General features: G+C 50.9%; 1 protein-coding gene across 19 annotated transcripts in view; it reads right to left on the minus strand.

The window, feature by feature from the left end:
* PCBP3 (poly(rC) binding protein 3) overlaps positions 1 to 16,744 on the minus strand; it is a 192,979-nt gene that overhangs the window by 157,998 nt on the left and 18,237 nt on the right. For 2 of the 19 annotated variants that reach the window (XM_074321443.1, XM_074321400.1), the window contains exons 1-2: positions 8,574 to 8,833; positions 455 to 610 (exon numbers count right to left, since the gene is read on the minus strand). The exons of 13 other annotated variants lie outside the window; for them this stretch is intronic. The gene's annotated coding sequence lies outside the window, so the exon portion shown is untranslated. Of the gene's footprint in view, positions 1 to 454; positions 611 to 8,376; positions 8,546 to 8,573; positions 8,834 to 16,744 lie in introns of those variants that run through there. 4 more of the 19 variants (XM_074321370.1, XM_074321563.1, XM_074321464.1 and 1 more) reach the window with 3 other exon arrangements.

Consider the following 16,744-nt stretch of genomic DNA (forward strand, 5'->3'; position numbering starts at 1 on the left):
AGGGCACAACAGCGGTTTTCACAGGTCCGTGAGCTAAGAACGGTTTTTGTGATTTTAAAGGGTTGAGAAAAAATATGTATGTATGAGAGAGGTCATGTTTGCCCACGTACCTACAATATTTACTATGTGGACCTTTGCAGAAAACATGTTCAGACTCCTGACTTGTGGCACCATAGGTGCCCAGATGTCCCCAGCGTGGGTCCACACTGGCGGGCACTTCCTCTGCCAACCTCATAGCCAAAAAAGACCTGAAATGCCTTGAAAAGGTGCAGCCAGAGGAAACATCCTCAGTCATCCTAGGAATCTCAGGAAAAAGCACAGCCACCAAGTGCCAAGCTCCCTCAGGCGCAGGACAGGCTCCTGTCTCTACATGCACAAGGGGACCAGCCAGCCGGGGGAGCTCAGGACAAGTCTCCGCGGGCACCTGGGTGGTGAGGCCCTGGTGGTCACTTACCCCATGCCCCCAGGATGCGTCCTGCTGTGCCATTGCAAAGTCCAAGATGCCCTCAGAGAACCTTGCCAAGCAAAAGTGAGCCCCAAGTTGAAGACATTCGTGGGACTCAGGCAACGTCCGTGCTGGGCCCACGGTCAGCCACAGCACTGGCTGGTCCTGGGAGGGACAAAGACACGGGAATGGTTCACACTTGGGATGCAAAGTGTAGACCCGGGCTGCGCAGACGGCAGCCCCAGGTGCCAATGGGGGGTTGGCAGGGACCTTCCTGCTGGGCCTGCCACAGCCCCCTCCAGCCAACACCAGAGACATGTTTCCCTAACACGGCCTGGCGGAGGCTGGCTGAAGAGCGCCACACAGGCCCCCAGAAACCAAGGGAAGCAGCATGTGGTTGTCCCCCAATCAACTGTCGTGATACACGCAGCAAACGGGAGCCCTCCGCGTTGGGCCTGCCCCGCATCTCATCCCCCCTGGGTCAGCTGCCTCACAGAATTGATTTAGGAGAGATTATTCAATTGCATTTCGCATTTCCATGTTTTGGCACTCTGCCAGCAGCCACGTCTGCTCTTCCAGAGGTCAGGACGCTGTGGACACGGCCATCTCCCACAGTGGTAAATGGAAGTCCATATTCCCTTTATGAATTTCCTGTCAATCTTCAAATTACTTTAAATACGACTGCCCTTCATTTAGACAGTGCTTTATGTCTCCATGTCTACCTTCTCCCCGTATCCGATTACCTCGTGGGCTGCAGACAGCTCTCCCCCCAGCCCCTCTGGGCGCCTGTGTGGAGGAAGTGCAGGCGGGAGGAGTCACTGCGCCCCGGGTCGCAGCCAGCTGGCTGAGCACAGCTCATAGCAGCCAGTACGTCCTGCATTTTAAGAGCTCCTGCTCTTGGTCCCGCTTCCCCCGCCAACCACCACCACGTGCCCACACTTTGTTTTGCAGGAAAACAAGTGAATGATCATGGCTGCCTCCTCCTCTTACTCCAGGAGGGCTCTGCCTGCCCCTCCCCCAGCCACGAGCCCCTCCTATGGCAGCGTGTCTTCTCCTGGCCCCACGACATGGGAGGGCCCAGCTTCAGTGCTGAGTCCTCGTGCGTCTGTACCCCTTTCAGAAGACCTGCCCACCCCCCTAAATGCACAGCGTCCCGAACCTCCATCTCCAGGTCCTAGTCCTCGCTCCCCATCCCGATTCAAGCGCAGGCACCTGCTCCTGCCTCCAGGGTGACACCCATGCTGGGCGCTGAGGGCTGCCCCATCCCACCCGAGCACCACATGCCACCATCCAGGCCGCCAGGCCAGGCATCACCCGCGACGACTCTGCTTCCCCCGACCCACGTCTATGTTCCTGAGGGCGCCCAGCCACGGCACAGCCCGCCACGCTTTCCAGGTTAACGAGATGACCGCCTAACAGGCTCCTCCTTCTGTCCTCGACCCCAAAGAGCGGGCAGAGTCGTCCTGTGTCAGCCTAAGTCCACTCATGTCACTGTTCTTCTCAAAACCCTGCAATGGCTCCCTGTTTCCTGCAGAGTAAAAGTCAAATTCTCTCCCAACCTCCAAAGCCCAAGACAGGCTCAGCCTATCCCTGCCCACTATTTGCCCCCGGCCCAGGCGCCAGCACCTCCAGGAGGTTCCACTGCACGAGCCTCCCCGCTTTCCCCCCCCCCCCGCCCGACGGTCCTCCCCAGGTAGCCACGCATCTAACGCCCTCACCGGCTCCACGTCTGTCGTCAGATGGCACCTGCTCAATGAGGGCAGCCCGCCTCCCGTGCCCAGCGCTCCCACCGCCTACCCTGCACACCCGCCATCACAAGCTGCTCCTTTATCACACTTCCTGTTCGTGCTGCCTGTCTCCCCAACAGGCTGGAAGGCCCCCTGGCAGGGTCTCTACCTGCTTTATCCACTCACATCACCCAAGCGGCTAGAATGGGCCTGGTACTGGTGGGTGCCCATCAATTGGAATTAAAAACTGTCGGTCTCAAAACCTGAGTTTCCTGGAAACCAAAGTAAAAGGGCCAGTGAAATGAGGTGCAGTTTGGAAGATGTGCTCGGTGTTGGAGGAGCTAGGATGCTGATGTGGTTAGGTCAGCCGGGGCGAGCGGCAGGGGTGAGTCGTGTGCAGCTCGCAGCCTGGAAGCAGGAGGGTAACGGGAGACCCTGACGCTTCTGGGCGGAAGGACGGCCGATCGGTGTATTTTTAAGTAAACTTTTGATTTGGACATAACTGTAGATACACACACAGCTGTGAAAAGACAGCGATCACCCACGTTTCCCCGACGGCGGCATCTTGCAAACGTACAGCACGTTACCCCACCAGACACTGAGCACAGGTCTCTCCACCCAACAAGGACCCGCGGGCCTCTCCCTCCACCACAACCACACCCCTTAAGCCCAGCAACCACTCACCTGTCCTCCGTTCCTGTCATTTCCTCCTTTCAACAATGTCACATAATGGCCACCCCATGTGTAGCCTTCGGGGACTGGCTTTTGTCACTCGGCTGATTCCCCAGAGCCTGACCCCGGTTGGTTGCTGCGTGTGTCAGTAGTGTGTTCCTTCCTGTCACCACGCAGTGTCCCACGCCATGGGGGGGCCACAGCTCCCCAGCTGTCCGGCCACTGAGGAGTATCTGGGCTGTTCCCAGTTTAGGGCTGTTTCATATAAACCCCCAATGGACATCCTGAACAGCGTCTGTGTGAACAGTTTCCATTTCTCCGCGATGAACTCCCAGGTCACATTGCTGGGTGGTGTACAGCTACAAGTCCAATTCTGTAAGAATCTGGCAAGTCGGTTCCAGAGTGGCCACTGCATTTTGCATCCCCCACATGTGACAGCCCACCCGTGCACCCTGCCAGCCTTTGCTGGTGTCACTAGTTTTTCGTCACAGCCATACTGCCATGGGTGCAGTGCCATCTCATTGTGGTTTTCATTGGCACTCCCTAAGCGGCAATGATGCTGAGTACCTTTTCATGAATTTATCCACCATCTGTAGCTTCTTTTCAATGAAATGTCTCTTCATGTCTTTGTGCAGTTTCCAGTTGAATTGTTTTGTTTTGTTTTTTTAATACATTTTATTGGGGAATATTGGGGAACAGTGTGTTTCTCCAGCGCCCATCAGCTTCCAGCTGTTGTTCTTCAATCTGATTGTCGAGGGCGCAGCTCAGCTCCAAGTCCAGTCGCCGTTTTCAATCTTTAGTTGCAGGGGGCACAGCCCACCATCCCATGTGGGAATTGAACCCGCGATCCTGTTGTTGAGAGCTCGCGCTCTAACCAACTGAGCCATCCGGCCACTTGTGTTTTTTTGGTTTTTTTTTAGTTTTGATGGTTCTTTGTGTATTTTCATTACCAGTCTTTAATTAGACATGTGATTTGCAAACTATTTCTCCCAGTCTGTAGCTTTTCTTTTCATCGTCTTAACGGGTTCTTGAGAAAAAGTTTCTAATAATGATGAAGTGCAAATTATTAGTTTTCCTCTTACGTTGTTGTTTGGTGTAAAGTCTAAGAACTTTGTCCAGCCTTTGCCCTGAAACATTTATTCTCTCTAAGTAGATTTGAATTTGTGATCACTTTGAGTTCATTTTTCTATCAGGTGCAAGGCAGATTAAGGCTCATTTCTTGCCCATGGATGTCTGACTACTCCAGGACCATTTGCTAGAAAGGCTAACTTTCCACCACTGAATTGCTTTTGCAATTCTCAAAATCATTTGAGAAGATAATTTCTCAAAAATCATTTGGGCATATTGCTGCGAATCCCCACACTTTCCATACTAGGTTCCCTACACTGTTCCCTCTACTGTGTCTACCCTTCTGACAATACCACAGTCTTATTACTGTGGATATAAAATCTTAAAACTAGGCACACTGATTCCTCTCCCTTTATTCTTCCTTTTCAAAATTGTTTTAACTATTCTGGTTCCTTTGTTTTCCATATTTATTTTAGAATCGGCTTGTTTACACCTATAAAAGTTTTTGCTGTGCTTTTAACAGAAATTGCATTAACCTGGTATAATAATTTGGGGAGAAGCGACATCTTTACTGTTGAATTTTCTAATCCCTGAACATGGTATGTCTTTCCATTTATTTAGATCTACTTTGATTTCTCTCATCAGGATTTTGTAGTTTTGAGCATAAAAGTCCTATAAATATTTTATTAGATTTACACCTACATGCTTGTGTGCTAATTTTTTGGGGATTGTATGGTATTTTTAATCTGCAAAAATAAAACTAATTTTTGTGTTTATTTTGAATTGTGCAACTTTGCTAAACTCACTTAATTCCAGTTTATTTTTGTTTTTATAGATTCCTTGGGATTTTCTACATTTTTGCAACTCCCTATGGGTCTGTAATTATTTCACACACAAAAAAGGTTTAAATATATGTGGCATAGAGCTAAACCAGTGTTCAGAGGGAAATTTATAGGTCTAAATGCTAATATCAATAATGAAAAAACAAAAACAAAATCAATCCGCTTTTACCTTAAGGTGCTAGAAAAAGACCAGCAAAGTATATCCTAAATAAGTAGAAGGAAAACAATAAAGAATAAAAATCAGTAAAAAGAAAGGACCAAAAAAAAAAAAAAAAAAGAAAAGAGAAAGAAAATCTATAGATTGAAAGTAAAATCTATATATATTTGAAAAGTCAATAAAATTGATTAACCGCTAGCTAGATTGATCAAAAAAAGAGAAAAAATATGTTACAAATCTCCATAGTAAAAAAACAGACATCATTATAAATCACACAATAACGATAAGGGTAACAATCAATATAAAGAGAAACCTTATGTCACTGAACTTGATAACAAGAAAAAATCAATACCTTACAAAACACAAATCACTAAAATTGACTCAGAACACAAAAATCTGAAAAGCGTTAAAAAGCTAAATTCTTAATTTAAAATCTTCCCATAAAGAAAACTTGGGGCCTGGATGAATTCTATCAAAAATTTAAGAAAAATATAATGCAATCTGACACAAATTCTTTCAGAAACTAGAGGAGGGAACACTGTCCAGTACATTTAATGCAACCAGCTTTATTCCATCACAAAACCAAAGCAAAGATACAAGGAGAAAATGACTGAATAACTTCCCTCATGATCCTAGATATAAATAACAGTCCTTTCAAAAGTATCAGGAACTCCAAGTCAGGAAGATAGAAGATAGGCAGGTACTAGGTAGGCAGGCAGACAGATAGATGGATAGACAGGTAAATAGGTAAAAACACCCATCAGGACCAAGCAGAGTTCAGCCTGAGGAGTGCAAGATTGGTTTCACATTCAAATCAATAAATGCAATTCAAAAAATTAACAAAACAAAGGAAAAATAACCTATGGTGGTCTCAATAAATATAGGAAAAGCACTTGACAAAATTCAGTACATATTCATGATTTAAAAAAAAATTAGGAAACAAGAGAAAGAAGGGAATTTCCTCAAGCTGATAAAAGGATCTATGAAAAACCTGCAGTTAACATACAATTAATGGTGGATGACTGAATGCCTTGCCCACAAGATAAAGAACAGGGCAAGAAGACTCAGTCTCACCACTTCTACTCACTAGTATACTAGAGAGGTTCTAGACAATAAGGTGGAAAAAATTTTAAAAGGCACACATATTAGAAAGGAGTAAAACTATATTTGCAGATGACAAGATCATGGGGGCAAAGGTTATTAAAACTAATAAATGACGTCAGCTAAATTGAGGATATAAGTTCAATATACAAAAACAAACTACACTAGCTAACAATTAAAAATGAAAAATCTTTTAAAACTACTATTTATAACAGCATCGAAAAACATGAAACATTTGAGAGGATAAATTTAACCAAGTATGTCCAAGATTTGTACACTTGAAGCAAACCTCAAGCCACTGCCTTTTCCAGGCACAGGGATCCTAAAAGCCTTGGGATTTCCTGATGTGACTTGGGAAAGGCCCTAGGTCACCTCAGGGTAGGGCGAGTCACTGGGGAACCACCCGTGATTAGAGGGTTGGACCCTCAGTCCCACCCCCAGACCTCTGGGGAGGGGAAGGGGTGGAGTTTGAGTTCAATCACCAATAGCCAATGATGTAATCAATCACGCCTAGGTAATGCAGCCCCCCACCACCACCCAAAGGGACCAGCTTTGTGGAGCTTCCACGTGGGTGAACACTTGGAGATTCAGGGAGACTGGTGCACCCAGAGCACGCGGAAGCTTCACACCCCTTCCCACACCCCTTCCCACATCCCTCGCCCTGTGCATCTCTTCCATCTGGCTGTTCATCAATGTCCTGTATGTTCTCCTCTCTAATAAACTGGTAAATGTACGTAAATGTTTCTCTGGGTTCTGTGAGCCACTCCAGCAAATTAACTGAACCCAAAGAGGGGGGCTCTGGGACCATCCAATTTATAGGCAGTCTGTCAGAAGCACAGGGGACCACCTGGACTTGCGGATGGCATCTGAATTGGGGTGGGGGGGCAGTCTTGTGGGACTGAGCCCTTAGCCTGTGGGATCTGGATCTGAGCTCACCCCAGGAAGCTGGTGTCAGAACCAAGATCCTACCGGTGTCGGCGAATTGCTTGCTGGTGTGGGAAAACACACAGTACCAGTAAAATGCACATTAAAACCACAATACAATACGACCACACAACCTCAAGAAAGGCAAACATGAAAAAGACAGAAACCAGCAAGTGCTGGCGACAATAAGAGAAACTCAGTTCTCGTGCATTTGTTGGGTAATTTGCAAACTGGGTCAACCACGTTAAAAACTGTCTGGCAATTATGTGCTTAAAGCAAGCACACAGCAGGCCTGTGACGCCATTCCTCCCTGGGTACGTGGAGAAATGTGTGTACATGTCAGCCAAAGGACAGCAGGGTCCAAAGTCAGAGCAGCTTCATCTGAGGAGCCCCGAGCTGGAAACGTCCCAAGTGCCCATGTGGGGAGAACAGCTGGAGCAGCAGGCACCTGGGGCTACAGGTGAGCACTGGAACAGAACCAGCCACGTGGGCTGTAAGCAAAGCTGGAAGAGGAAGGGCCGGATCGCTGTGGTGGGCCAGGCCTGAAGCCCTTTCCGAGGAAAGCGGAAGTTCAAGAGCAGGGCTGCTGCACTCACGGGGGCTCTCTGGTAACCCCAGGCCCTCCTGCAGGGCTCTGGACACCCCCTCAAACTGAGGGCTCCTCCCATGCCCTCCGAGGCCTGTCTTGGTGAAGGTCAGTCACAGTCCGACTGCTATAAATCAAAACTCCTCTCAACATCTCTTTAACTCCTGCTCTGGCACAAACTCATTGAAAACACCCTATTGATTTTTTAACTTTTTCCCTTTGTCACACTAAACACTCTAAAAAGCCCTACTTGCAGTGTCTTCCTCGTCAGACAGAAATGCAGCCATGCCTCGTTTTTAATCAGACATGTACTACTGATTTCCATGAACGACAGCTGTTCCCTCCGTCCTGTGGCCACAGGAGGCAGAGTGGACGTCACCAGGCTCAGACATTTTGGTCATCGTGTACCCACCACCAGGGACCCACGTCGCCTGGCTGCCTTCCCCACACACTGCCTCCCAAGCATCTGAGCCTGTCGCCTCACCTGGGAGATGTGGAGACGACCTTTTTTCTATTTGACTACTTAGAAAACAAAGGACAACAGCCATTCCCATCGCACACCCATACAGACCGGCTGGGACCTGAGCAAACACAGTTGGTCAGAGGGTCTGTGGGGGGCGAGACTTGGGCGAGTCTCGCCTCTGGGTAACGGGGAGAGCGCTGCGGGAAGAACTCTGCGCGTAATAAAGCTCTGTGGTTCTAACTTCCTCTCCTCTTCCATCAATACCCCTCCATCCTGGCCAGTGTGCTTGCCATGTGTGCACGCACTGGGCTGCAACCCTTTCTTTTTCCCCCGAACACATCCTTGTTGGTGACGGGAAACCTAGTCGATCGTATTTTTCAGACACACTTACTCCGTGCCAGCCCCACTGCACAGAATCCAAGGGCAAGCTGAAGCTCCCGTCCTCTGCGGGCCTCCTCTGTCCCTCTGCGGAGCTCCGTGCCCTCCCTCTGCTCTTCTCGGATGCCCGCTGCACACACTTTAAGGTGTTCCTGCCTTGTCCCCTCCACTGGGGGCTCCCTGCTCCTTGGGGGCAGGGCCGTCGCTCACCTGTGTTTACATCCTCAGCAGTCCGCGGGACAAGGCTCTTCAGGCAACAGTGGGTTGGGCTGAATTCCTAGCATCACATCTCAGAGCCTCAGCCTGGGAAGACTTCCTGAAGGAGAAGGTTTAGGCTTCGCCTGGTGACAGCAAGGGCCAGCACATGACAGACACAGGAAAAGAAAGGGCAATCTTGGTGAGGGCTCAGGGCTGCTGCAGTGACAGCATTAATTCCAGGGCAGCTCCTGGCCAGGAATGTGAGAGCCGAGAGGCTGATGAGCTCATCGCCGAAGAGCTGGCAAGCATGCTGGTTCCTGGCCCGGCCCCAAAAGAATGTGATGTGACATTACCCGCCGTGAAGCTGACTCAGAGAACAAATGACTAAGTTTCCCAGAATCAAGGAGAAGATTCGGGCTTGGCCATCCTTCATTCTGATGCAACCTGAGGTTAATGTACGGTGACGGATGATTCCGGCCCAGTCCCAGCAGCGGTTCTGAAGTGGGGGTTTGTTCTCGGCCAGTCATGGCTCACGGCGGGGGGTGAGGAGCACTTCAGTGCCTGTCCAGTGTCCTACCAGCCATTCAGAACCCTCCGGAGCAATCGTCGGCACGATCTGGCTATGAAACAGGTGATTCTGTTTCTGGGAGCTGTGCTATTAAAAGACCTGCTAGCTTGTCGTTACCGTCACCTGCCACAGCTCTGCACCTTACAGCACAATTCGAATACGGGCCACAAACCGAGGACAATATCCAAACATGAAGGAAACGGAGGTGTCAGAGGGTACCCACACAGGCCCAGACCACCTACTCCACACCTTTGAGGGCGTCAGAAAATCAGCCCCCAGGCAGGCATGCTCCCAACTCACCGAGGGCTAACAAGCCCACATCATTTCCCACATTTCCATTGTTCTTTCTTTCTGGAGACTCCTGTGAGTGACTTAACCAGCAAGAGGTGACGATGGCACTTACACGTAAGCCACGTTCCCTCTGCCCTCCCTCCCCTCCATCCGGCCGGGTCTCAACCACACACGCCTCTTCCTGCTGGTCACTAACAGTGCCCTCACTGGCACCCAGTTTCCAGAGAGACACAAGCACGTGCAGCTTGTCACAATGGGAAAGAAGCAGGTTTCTGACTTCCTTTCTACCCCCAAGGAACAGGGGCAAGACCCACACAGACAGCAGCAGTGTTGCCCCTGCAGGCGCTTGTGACCCCGGCAGGACACTGGGATCACTAATATTCCAAGGGCAACGATGCCCTAAGGGCTGCCGTTCCTGGCTTTTTGGAAAGGTTCAATCATGTTTAACACACTGTACATAATGAGTTAGAAACCCACTGTGGGGGCGGAGCCCCAGAGAGTAGTTTCCAGGCTCTCGGCCTCACATAGACAGGTGCCTGGCTCAGGTAGTAAATGGCCAACTGTGATTGCATGGCCATCAGCTGTGGCTAGTTGGCCGTCAGCTGTAACCAGTGAGCCATTGGCCACAATATAACTGCTGTGGCTATGCTAGCAGAGAAGAAAGAGGAAGAATGGGGGCTAGCAAGAAGATGGCGGCTGGGCTGGCAAGCGTGGATGGCGGTTTGCGGACAGTGTGGATCCAGCCTCCAGTGAGAGTATAGTGCCGCCAGAGAGAATATAGTGGTATGACTCCCCTACCTATGGCTCCGTGGGTGTTCCTTTTTGGCCTCACCATGTCCTGCGTTCTTGTATGGGGAGCGGGAGCAGAGACCCCGCAGGCCATCCCGCACGACAAATGGCGCAGCGAGCAGGGTCTCCTGCACGACAAATGGCGCAGCGAGCAGGGTATGGTGCCGGCCAAAGCTCTCCAAAAGATGGTGGAGCAGTTTGTGTGTATGAACACTGAGTCTCTGGAAGACCAGGAGGAGCAGCTGCCGGAGAGCTGGACCCCCGTGGAGGGGTGGGAGGATGTGGACGGTTCTCCCACCAGCACAGGAAAAGCCATGCAGCTGCTGGAGAGATGGAGCCCCGTGGAGAGGTGGAAAGATGTGGACGGTTCCCCAACCAGCACAGGCCGGAGAAAGCGAAGGTCGTTGCAGCCCTGTGGGCGGGGAAGTTCCTGCTCAGGCAGCCCGGATGCAGGACTTATAGTCCCAGGAGGTAGTGCTTGCTGAGTCCTCCATGGGAGATGAGGGTGAGGTCAAGGTCGTCCCTCACCCCCAGGACAGCCCTGGTGAATGACTATGGACTATGGGGAATTGCCTTCCATCCCTAATTTAATGGACCGCTTGACTGTTTGTTTGGGAACTGTTGTTAGTGGAACTGGGGGATATTTGCTTTTGTCTCTTGACTGGCCGCCATTGAGAATATGTAAGCACCTTGATTGTGAGTCGCTGTTGTTCCAGCAGGGTACCCTGAGAGGCACAGAGAGAGTGGCAGTGCCCTGAGAGCCCTGGCTGAGTCCAGGAAGTCTGGCTGAGCCCTGAAGATGCCCTGGCTGTGCCCAGGAAGTCGGGCTGTTCCCAGAGAGAGTGGCAGTGCCCTGAGAGCCCTGGCTGAGTCCAGGAAGTCTGGCTGAGCCCTGAAGATACCCTGGCTGTGCCCAGGAAGTCGGGCTGTTCCCAGAGAGAGTGGCAGTGCCCTGAGAGCCCTGGCTGTGTCCAGGAAGTGTGGCTGTGCCCACAGAGAGTGGCAGTGCCCTGAAAGCCCTGGCTGTGTCCAGGAAGTGTGGCTGTTCCCAGAGAAAGTGGCAGTGCCCTGAGAAATCCTAGCTGTGCCCGGGGAAACTAGTGGTACCCTAAGAAGTCCAGGAAGTCTGGCTGTGCCCAGGAGTACTGGTGGTGCCCTGAGAAACCCTGGCTGTGTCCGGGAAGACAGGTGGTACCCTAAGAAGTCCAGGAAGTCTGGCAGTGCCCAGAAGCACTGGTGGTGCCCTGAGAAACCCTGGCTGTGCCCAGAGAGCCTGGCTGTGTCCAGGATATTGCATTCACCCCCAGGCTCCTCGCACAGGTCCCCTCGCGGAAGACGCTTGTCGCGGGCAGTGTGAGGCGAGAGCCTGTAGGGGTGGAGTGTGGGGGCGGAGCCCCAGAGAGTAGTTTCCAGGCTCTCGGCCTCACATAGACAGGTGCTGGCTCAGGTAGTAAATGGCCAACTGTGATTGCATGGCCATCAGCTGTGGCTAGTTGGCCGTCAGCTGTAACCAGTGAGCCATTGGCCACAATATAACTGCTGTGGCTATGCTAGCAGAGAAGAAAGAGGAAGAATGGGGGCTAGCAAGAAGATGGCGGCTGGGCTGGCAAGCGTGGATGGCGGTTTGCGGACAGTGTGGATCCAGCCTCCAGTGAGAGTATAGTGCCGCCAGAGAGAATATAGTGGTATGACTCCCCTACCTATGGCTCCGTGGGTGTTCCTTTTTGGCCTCACCATGTCCTGCGTTCTTGTATGGGGAGCGGGAGCAGAGACCCCGCAGGCCGTCCCGCACGACAAATGGCGCAGCGAGCAGGGTCTCCTGCATGACACCCACCCTGACGTTTAACCTGTTTCCTCAGGACGACCTAGGAACTGAAGGGATCCACAGCTATCAGCACGCCTGCGTGCACCCGCCTGCCCTCAGAAGCAACTGCACGGTCCCTTCCATGCAGAGCACTGCCACCAGCCCGTTTCACTGTCCCTTCCATGCAGAGCACTGCCACCAGCCCGCAGTCCCGCCCAGGGAGAGGCGCTGAGGCAGAGCAGGGCCAGCACAGGGTGCTGCCTCTGCAGACACGTGGCTTGTGTCCCAGCACTGCCCACGCCAAGTCCCGCGACAGAGACCTTCCTGGTCTGAGAGGCACGCTTCTTCACCTTTGTCCCCCCACTGGCCCCCAGTAAGCTCGACTGAGCCAGCCAACATGCTCTGCTTCCGAGCAGCAGCATGAGTGACACCCCGCCCAGGGGTCTGAGCTGCCGGAGCTCTGGACCGGCCAGGCTCACGCCCTCCTCCTCTGCCCCCAGCTCAGCCACAGCTTTCCGGTCTCCTGTCTTACACTTGTCCCTCGGTATCGGGACCAATGTCCACAGATGCTCACGTCCTTCTATTAAACGGGTGCTGCTGGCAGGTAACCCACGCACACCCTCCTGGGTACTTGAAATCACCCGCAGGTTACTGATGACACCTGGTACGTGATAAATGCTATGTCAGCATCGTTGCAGTAGGTTGTTTAGGGCATGACGACAGGTAAAGTCTGCACCTGCTCGGTACCGACGCAGCATGGTAGGCCTGATCACACAGCCCACGACGACGAAAGCACGACTTTTTAAATACTTCCGATCCACGGATGGCTGAATCCTCTGCTGCAGAACCCGCAGATCAGGAGGGCGCACTGTATCTTCCTAGGCAGCTTTTCAGTCGCGGGCTGGTCCTAACAGCCTTCTCTCCCTCAGAAACTACTGGAAACAACCCCTTAGGACAGTAAAGCCATCTGTAGCACCTCTGATCTCCGACTTGACATTCAGCTCGGAGGTCTACACCCCACTAGTGATGGTGGGACTGACAGACGCTGCTAGTAACACAGCGGTCTGGGGTCGAGCTCCTCACACAGCAGAACCACCTGCAGGGCTTTTGAGCCGATGCCAAATTCTGACATCAAATTCTAAAATTATTTACAATATTGAAGTTGAAATAAATCCCTCAGGCTATTTCCTTCCAATGTCAGTCTTTCAGTTGAACCTACTTTCCAGTTAACATTCACCTAAAAACAGGTAACTCAGTCTTCTCTCTGACTCAGTGTTTGGTGACAGCTCACCCAATCGGTTTTCCAAGGTTCTTCACCAAAACCACCTGTGTTTCCACTCAAGCACCACAGTATCATAGGACACGAGACCCGCAGTTCTCAAACTTTTGACCTCAGGACCACTTTCATTTCCTTAAATTATTCTTAAGTGGGTTCTATCTATTGAGATTTACAGTACTTGAAATTAACATAGAGATTTCATCATTATTTATTCAGTAATTTCTTTACGATGAATAATAAACCCATGACATAATAACAAAAGCAACATTTTTATAAAAATAACCATATTTTCCAAAACAAAAATAAGTTAGTGAGAAGAACGTCTGGAACTCTTTAATGTCAGGATTACTGCACAACAGCTGGCCTCTCACGTCTGTTTCTGTATTCAGTCTGTTGTGATTGTTGTTTTGGTGAAAGTGTGTTAAGGAAACCCACCCTCACACAGACACGTGGCTGGAGACAGGAGCACCTTAGCAGGGTTATCAGATCACTGTGGATACCCTCCTCTGAGAAACGCAGACATCAAAACCCGACAAGCACTCATTCCTGAACGTTAGGTGCAACGTGGGATCTGGAACCCCCCTGATGAACTTGAAGGGCTGTGTCACATTCACCCCGCCACGTGTCAGTCTTGCATTCGAACAGGTACTTTGCTCATCACGATTGTTGTAACATCATGCATTTCATCTGGAAAACAGTGGTTCACTGAGTTACGCGGCTCTCCCAAATGTTACATTTCAGTGTAAGATGTCAAAAGCTCATGTTTGTTAATATCACCGGCGTGCATCCAAAACACCTTTAAGTATTGGGAAGCTGTCAAGCTCACCATGGCAGATACGAGTTTTCCAAAAGTCTAAGATTTGACTAAAAATTCAAATTTTATCAGTTGAAACAAATATAGGCAACTATTTCCTTTGAAGTGACAGCTCACTTAGTTCAATTTTCAGACGCTGCCCACCAAAACCACGAGTCCGAGTAACCATGGCTTGTCAGTCAGTCACTCTTTGAAGTAAGAATAGTGTTTCCTGAGAAGAGGAGCGCGTTCAGCTCCGAATCCCAGAAAAGCACAAGTGCATTTCCTCAAAACACTAGTCGCAACCCACCCGCAGATGTGCAGGATGTGAACTTCCAATTCTGCCTCTCGGAATATTAAAAAGACATGCACTCAAGGGTCAAAATTTAACAGAACTAATCATTCTTGTTGCCTCCTCCAGGACATTCTTAAATGATGGTGGCTTTCGTAGGCGACAGGGTGGCGGTGAAGGCCACCATGACAATAGGAGGGAGGGGCCGGCAGTGCTGCCACCCGCTCACCTTTGCGTCATCAGCTCAAACGCCAACCCAGGAAAAAGGGATGCCTCAGGAGCATCATGAAAATACTGTGACTTCCCCAAGCCCTGCAAGGGCTTCGGGCCTCTGAAGGCCCACAGACCAGCGTCCAGGGTGTACCGGGGGTGAGAGCTGAGAAGCAACACATGTGCCGGCCTCGCCTGAGCCCGACCACTACCGGCCCGTAACTGAGAGCCCTGTGACCACGTGTCAGCTGGTCCTCCCTCTGGGGCAGGAACTGTGACTCCTTCTAGCTCCACATTCCAGTCTGGTCCTTGGGCCTAACGGGCACTGCAGGTCCTAGCGCTGGGGCCTCACCCGCGGGCCCCCTGCTGGACCAGCCACACTGAGCAAGTCTGTGGGGCACGCCTGCCCGAACAAGACCTGTCAGCGGCAGACAGGCCCCGGCAAGAGGCAGACCAGTGACGCAGCGCGGTGCACACTCACTGTACTGACCCCACAGCCTGCTGCTCCGGGCGTTTATTGCTGGGCCTGAGGGGACGGAGGCCTGAAGCCAGGCCACCCTCAGCTAGTCCAGGAGAGCACAGGGCCCCGCCTCAGCCAGGCTCTGGTCTGCAGAGGGGAGAGTCTCTTGGGACCTTGTCGCGGAATGCCAGGCAGTGGGGACACTGCACTGGTTCCACGGCACCCGTTGGCCCAGGAGCTGTGCCCACGAGATGTCGTAGTGCCCAGAGCAAGGGAAACAGAAATGACTGGTTCCGTGTGTCCAAAAGCAAAAGGCCCCTGGGTCCCAAGTGTGCCAGGGGGCGTGAGGTGCCAGGTAGGGGCTGGAGCCCAGCTTCAGGAGCCTCAGGACGGAAGAAGAGAGGCAGCCAAAGTGAGGGTCACACACCCCTGCAGGGGCCAGTGGCACACGAGTCATCCCCGTGCCCTGAGATAAGAGCAGCTATTCCACCTTCTCTCAGTATCACCTCCATGCTACTCACACGGATAACACACGACTCTGACCATTAAACCAAAACTGTCCACCTCCTAAACAAACCTGGAAAAGTATCTCAAGATGAACAATTTCTCAGTATGTAAACAATCTGCATCATTATTAGCTACTTAATTAAGGAGGTAATTCATCAAGTCTAGAAAATTCAGCAACAGTTCGATCAAAAAAGGCTCTGGAAGACATTAGTAAGAAACATGGTTCTATTACAGAATCTCCCGTGTTTAAAATTCCAAGAAAACTCCAACTGCCAGGCTGGGACACGAAGTCTTACAGGCGATTGATTCCTCATTGTCACAGGGCAGCTGACTGTCACCTGCACCCTACGAAGTGCCACCACCCCGGACTGTTTCCTATGTGCTTGGAGGGTAATTAGGAACAGAGCCCAGAACTCGGAAAAAGCCCCCGGCTCAGTAACACTCGCAGAGGGACGTGCTCGCTGGCCTCTTCCCTGTGAGGCTGGACGTCCCCAGCGCTGGCTTCGGCACCTTACAGCAGGGGCAACTGGCCTCCAAGGAGGAAGTCAGTGTGCTACATACATTATTAATCCCCACGAGCACTTCAGGATGAAATAATAATGCCTTATCTACCAGAGAGCTTTACCAGGGAGCGTGTTTGCATGTCTATCACCTCATTTCGCTTCCACAATGGCCCCAAGAGAAATACAGGCCCATATCCTGAAAGGAAATACAGTGCTCTCATAGCCTCCTTCCTGCAAAGCAGAAGCAGACTCAGAGCAAGGAACGGCCCTGCGCCTGGGCCCCGCCTGCCACCGGGCAAAGAGGGCTGCCCTGGAGTCTTCTGCGTCACTGCAACTTGGCTCAAAATGGTTTTCTTCATCGATTTCATTTATCGTATTTATATCCCAACTTACTCCCTGAAAAATTGAAGTGTTTTATTTTTTCTTCTTGAAAGAAATCAGAAAAGGCTTGATTTCCCCCAGTGAACAAAGCTACAAACAAGAAAGATGGACGACCATGCCCTTGTAAGGCCCGCCCAGAAAGCTGCCATGAGTGCACGGCTTCATTTCCAAGTGGGGGAGAAAGAGAAATAGAAAATGGGTCAAATAATTCCCAAGGAAAGAGTTTAGATCAGATTTTTCCTTCTTTTAACTTCTCTATCATTAAATACACATTTCAACAGAGATGAGTTAAGACAGAATGGATTC

This window comes from Rhinolophus sinicus, linkage group LG01 (genome assembly GCF_036562045.2).
Source record: "Rhinolophus sinicus isolate RSC01 linkage group LG01, ASM3656204v1, whole genome shotgun sequence".
NCBI classification, from domain to species: Eukaryota; Metazoa; Chordata; class Mammalia; order Chiroptera; family Rhinolophidae; genus Rhinolophus; species Rhinolophus sinicus.